This window comes from Sphaerodactylus townsendi, linkage group LG06, assembly GCF_021028975.2.
Source record: "Sphaerodactylus townsendi isolate TG3544 linkage group LG06, MPM_Stown_v2.3, whole genome shotgun sequence".
In the NCBI taxonomy this organism is placed as follows: domain Eukaryota; kingdom Metazoa; phylum Chordata; class Lepidosauria; order Squamata; family Sphaerodactylidae; genus Sphaerodactylus; species Sphaerodactylus townsendi.
Window position 1 is genome coordinate 14,054,583 of NC_059430.1, and position 6,377 is coordinate 14,060,959.

Sequence of the window (6,377 nt, forward strand, 5' to 3'; positions counted from 1 at the left end):
CTTCATCTGACAGACTGTGATGGGGTCAAGATCACCCAGTGAAATTCCATGGCAGCAGAGGTGGGAAATGACGCCTGGGGACAACCCTACTGCTGCGGTGCCTGTCCGAGATCCCCTCCCCCCCCCCCCCGGCTGCTGCCACACACACACACACCCCCGACGGGTGCTGCACAGCAGGCTGGCTCCTGGCAGCAGGCCGGCTCTCTTTAGGTTGGGGACCCCGGAACTAGGGGTGTGGGGGCGTTGTACCCCCCCGGCCATTGCACCTAGGGTCAACTGACCCCCCCCCGACCCCCGTTCCCCTGCATGGCAGAGTAGGGATTTGAACCCAGTTGTCCCAGGTCCCAGACTGACGCCGTAACCATAACCACACTGACTCCCCATGGTTAACTATTGGAGATTTGATTGGCTGAGCAGATTTGGTAAATGTTGCTTTGGCAGCAGCTCCTAACACAGTGGTGGCGAACCTTTGGCACTCCAGATGTTATGGACTACAATTCCCATCAGCCCCTGCCAGCTTGCCAATTGGCTGTGCTGGCAGGGGCTGATGGGAATTGTAGTCCATAACATCTGGAGTGCCAAAGGTTCGCCACCACGGTCCTAACACATGGTACGAGGATCTTCGCTCTGTTACTGTGGCTGGCTCTGCCTTCTGTGGAAGCCGTTTTTGAAGCAGCCGTTTTCCACATGTGTCTGCAGCCCAAAAAGGTCAGGGACCTCAGAACTAGATTGGAGCATTGGCACGCTAGCTGATCACAGTTAATGTCAAACAGTTCCTGAAGCTACCATTGTGTTGGTGGCAGATTCAATTTTTAAAATTTATTATACTGTCACTTGTTTGCAAAGCCAGGCATTGGGGGGGGGGGGGGCTTGCCCCCTTGGCCTGTTGCCCCCAAGAGCTGCAGCTAACTGGGCAAACCTGGCAACCTAGCAAAACTCCTCCTACTGGCCACCTGATAGAACTGCAGACTTTTCCAAGTTGGAAAGAGTGACCTGTTGTCTACTATAGCTCAATTAAACAGATAAGCAAATATATACAGTCGAACGAATACTGAAAAATCTGAGGCCAGCCAAGCCTAGGAAACATGGACTGTATATATAGTGACCCAAGGCAATGAACTAATTGGTATATGCGATTAGTCTGAGCATAAAGTCAATAGATAATTCATACACCGCTCATAAAGATTATTCATAAAGATATATTGTGATTATGTTATAAGTAATATTCAACTGGATATAAAGGTAATAACAAAACATACAATGAGGGGCACTTAGGCAACCTAAGAAGCGTAATGGGACTGTACTTAGTTACAAATTCTCAAAAGCATTGTATAAGATGTCGTAAACATTGTCCGTAAGGCAAGAAGCCTGTAACATTCATATTGCGTTCCAATAGCTGAGAATTGGGGAAATTGGCGTCTCCACACCAGCTGGTCAGGGAATGAGGAATGAGCCAGCAAAAAAACCCTCAAACACTCTGGTTGAGCCAAGAAAATAAAAAATAAAGATAAAATAAAACCAGCAGTTCAACCACACCTGATGATAGGGAAGCTCCAGGCTTCAGAAGTACACAACTTGTTTTAAAAACAAAAGGGAAACAGACTCATTAGTCAGCATTGCTATTATTAAAGTATTGTGGATTTTAGCCTGGTTTTAAAATATCAACTCAGAAGGTTCTTTAATATAGTCTCTCTCAACAAAATTGCAATAGAAAGCTCTAAATTAAAAGAAAGTGCTAAATACTAAGAGATAAAACTACAAAGGGTAGGAGAAATTTAAAACTTATCTTTAAAAGGTGGAGGAGCTCAACGAAGAGCGACCGCTCGGCACCAACCATTGCGTTCCAATAAATTGAAAGAGTCAGTATCACCAATATTCAATGAGTAAACAATATTAAAATGAATTGTGGTAGTAGACCTCAGCAGCTCCAGCAAGTGGATGAAGACACCACGGCGACAGCAGCCACGTTCGCAGAACGCGTGGCGCGCTAGTCCACGTTTTCAACAGAAATTTCTTCAGTGCGTTCAGGTAAATATAGTAGAAATAGAGATTGAATTCTCTTCTTGTGTGTTTAGCTAAGTAAAGCAGCATACAGCTTCAACATTCAGTCTACTATAGCTCACCTGTATTTAACAATCCAATGTTTGCTTTTGGGGAGGGGGGGGGAGGTTAATAGTTGCTGCTTCGCTGCATTTCAGTTTCTAATTTCATTTTTCGAAGAAATGTATAGGAGGAAGGACAAAGAGAAGAACACAGTGACGTATCACTAAGGTCTCTACAGAAATGTTGGGTGTAAATTATGTGCCATCGGGTTGCTTATGGTGACTAGGAATTTATAACCTCCAAAACATCATTGTCTTCCATTAAGTTGTAAGTATTAATTACAACTTTTTGCAAAGTTAGCTACATGGTTTCACAATAACTGTTAACTAATTTGGTGGTTTTTTTAACAAGAGTAATCAGCGGGTCAGATCAGTTTACTGTCATAACTTTTATTCCAAGACAGTTTTTTAAAAAAAATATTTGACCAGACAGCTTAAATAAAGTTAAACTAAATAATAATAAGTAGCTTATCCTAACGGCACATTAGTTAAAATAGAACAGCCTGATGAACTGTAAAAAAAGTGGTAAATATCAGCTCATAGAAAATGGGACCACCAGAGGGTAACCAACTTGTATCCAATTCATCCCACCTGAAAACTCACCACACACAGCACAGCAAACCACAGAAAATATAGAAAAGGAAAAGACCAGAATTTATTATTTTTATTCATCTTTCGATGTATAACCTGCCCTCCCCCACGGGACTCAGGTGGCGAACAATAATATAAAACAATTCAGCATAAAAACCATAAATGCAATATTTGATACCTAAATATGCATAAAGAAGGTGCTAGATGAGTTCCTCCTGAGTTCTACAAACACGGTGCCAGCACCAAGAAGGCTCTGCTCCCAAAGACTACCCACTGAGAAGATATGGATCCTCCAGAAGATAATTTTGGTTTTTTAATATATTTTTATTTTCACACACAAAACAACACAAACGTTTTTAAAAAGTACACATCGTTTACTGAATTGCAGCTATCTCATATTTGATTGAAAGTTAACTCTAGATTCATGCGTGTAATTGAAACATTGGTTCAATTTTGAAATGTATCCTAGTGTTTACAATCTACTGTTTTCTTTAGATTTCAAACTCAGCCACTACTTGTCTGTCTGAATGATTTTCACAAGATAGTCTGTAAAAGGTCTTCAGATTTCTAAAAAAAATTGTCCAAACCGTTGTCTCTCAGTAGTGTCGGCTTTGCCGTTTCTGAATATTCCGTAATTTTCAGGATGCTGAAAGATCCTCCAGAAGATCTCAAAAGTCTGAACAGGTTCATAAGGGAAAGAAAATGTTCCTCGGCTTATAATTCTTTGTGGGGTTGAGGATGTTTATCTCATGTTCATGGTGTATAATCTCGTGTCCAAATACTTCCTTTCTGGTTTTCCTTTTATTACACACTGAGTAATATCCAAAAGAAAGATTCAAACATAAACCCAGAATCTGTGTGTAACGTATATGACAGAGGAACAAAACAGCGTGTCACACACTGAAGACGGAGGATCAATATATTCAATAAATGTATTTATACATATTATAGAGGAACAAAACAGCGCATCACACACTGAAGACGGAGGATCAAGTACTTTCTATATGGAATATAATTATCCTAAAGATTTTTAAAATGAGCTATTTTTGTTCAGTAGATATTGAAGATATGGGTTATATATCTCAAAAATGAACTGTTGTTGAAAAAATATTTTACTTGTTTTTCAAAAAACTGGATGTACAATCATTGGATTCAGTAACTGGACAATTATAATAATATATATAAATGCATTTATTGAATATATTGATCCTCCGTCTTCAGTGTGTGACGCGCTGTTTTGTTCCTCTCTCTTAACCCAGAATCTGACCTGCTTCATACAGAAGACCCTTCGTCTCTTTCCCATTTATTGACTTTTGCCAGCTCTTCAATTCTTTCTAACCCACCAACAAAACCAGAAATAATTGGGAAAGCACTTATGAACTGCAGCAATTTTTTTGCAAACCAACGCAACCAGCTAATCCCATCCATTGCAACTTCTGGGGCGGTTTTTGCATCTTGGGTTGCGTCGGCGGATTCTTACGTTATGTAAGAATCGTCCTAAAATATCAAATTGTTTTGGTGACGAAATTATACAGCGATCAGAGTTTTATGGAGGGACGAGGTAAAGTGATTGACTACAGAAAACAGGAAAGGGAATTTAAAGATCAAAATACCACTTGCATCTATGGTCGTTGCTGAGTCATTTTACAGTTCAGTTTTTGCAACTAAGAATGGCTGTTTATTCAGCATGTGCTGGAAGGATGCCACCAAAAGTTGATAAGAAGCATGACATGTAGGGAAGCAGTCAATTTGCTCAAAGGCAGGATATCCTGTATTTGTTTGTGAGGGAGACGTCAAGCTTGCTTGCTCGATGGGAACAAAATAGTGCAAATTCACAAGCCAGCCGTGCAGATCTCAGTAATATTCTTCCCAGTAGGGAGACTGTATTTATTTATGGACAAATCTGAGGTAAAAATTATTATACATGCCCCTTAACCCACCTTGCTAATTCTCAACAGTGGCCTTCTGGATGCTTCCAAGGAGGAAGAACTAGTGTTTTGTAGCAAAACAATAAAAGTTCAGTGGCACTTTAAATGCTAACCGTATTTCAGTGTGTTTTTGCGAGTCACAGCTCACTTCTTCAGATGCCCATTCTTTTTGGCACCCATTTATTTATTTGGCCAACATTCTCTTTCCCAAAACTAAGACCCCAGGATCACTTTTTGTGTCTGAAGGGAGCGCCCATTCAGAAACGATAACTCAAAGTTCTTGGGGTGGGCCTGCGGAGAATACGTGGAAGGCATGGTGTGTATTTATAGAACCATAGAGTTGGAAGAGACCCCCAAGGGCCATCAAGTCCAACTGCCTGCAATGCAGGAACACACAATCAAAGCACTCCTGACAGATGGCCATCCAGCCTCTCTTTAAAAACCTCCAAAGAAGAAGAAGAGTTTGGATTTATATCCCCCCTTTCTCTCCTGCAGGAGACTCAAAGGGGCTTACAATCTCCTTGCCCTTCCCCCCTCACAACAAACACCCTGTGAGGTAGGTGGGGCTGAGAGAGCTCCGAGAAGCTGTGACTAGCCCAAGGTCACCCAGCTGGCGTGTGTGGGAGTGCACAGGCTAATCTGAATTCCCCAGATAAGCCTCCACAGCTCAGGCGGAACTCAAACCTGGTTCCTTTAGATTAGATACACGAGCTCTTAACCTCCTATGCCACTGCTGCTTGGAGGGAGACTCCACCCCACTCCAAGGCAGTGCATTCCACTGTCGAACAGCCCTTACTGTCAGGAAGTTTTTCCTGATATTTAGATGGAATCTCTTTTCCTTCACCCTGAACCCATTACTCCTGGTCCTAGTCTCTGGAGCAGCATAAAACAGGCTTGCTCCCTCACCAACATGACATCTTTTCACATATCTAAACAGGGCTATCATGGCACCTCCTAACCTCCTCTTCACCAAACTAAACATCCCCAGCTCCCTAAGTCTTTCCTCGTAGGGCATGGATTCCAGTCCGTGAAGTAGCTGTGAAGTTCTAACCATCCACCTAGCAGTCAGCCTGGAACCACAGCAAGCATGATGGGGTTAATGTAAGGTGACCAGATGGTCACCTTTGTGAACCGGGACGGGGATAGGTGGCCGTGCACGCGCAGCCGCAGGAGCGCACTGCCTTCTGGGGCTTGCCGTTTCGCGCCCTGTGACAGGGCGGGAAACAGCAAGCCCCAGAAGGCCGTGCTCCTGCGGCCGCGCACGCGGGAGGCTGCTGCACTGCCTTGCGCCCCAGAAGGCAGTGCGGCAGCCTCCCCAAAATCAGGACAATTGAAATAACCCGCAGGACAAATTGTTTGAAGGCGGGACTGTCCCGCCAAAAGCGGGACGTCTGGTCAGCCTGGGTTAATGGCTATGCCCCCTTCAGTTCCAAATGTGCCAGCCCTTACACTGCCAACGCCAGAGGAGAGGCCATGGCTTAGCATGCAGAAAATCCCCGGTTCAATCCTTGGCAACTCCAGTTAAAAAATCAGGTAGTTGGTGATTTGAAAGACTTCTGACTGAGACGCTGGAGTTGCTGCTCGTCTGAGTAGACAATACTGCCCTTGAGACGCTGATGTCAGGAATGACATCTGCCCGCCCAGAATCAGACCATTCAGGGCTCAAGGGCACACCTGGGCAAGGGAGGCATCCCTTTATATGCTTATCTGTCATACGTTAATGGATCTTTTGTTCTGACTCTGCGCTTAGTAATAT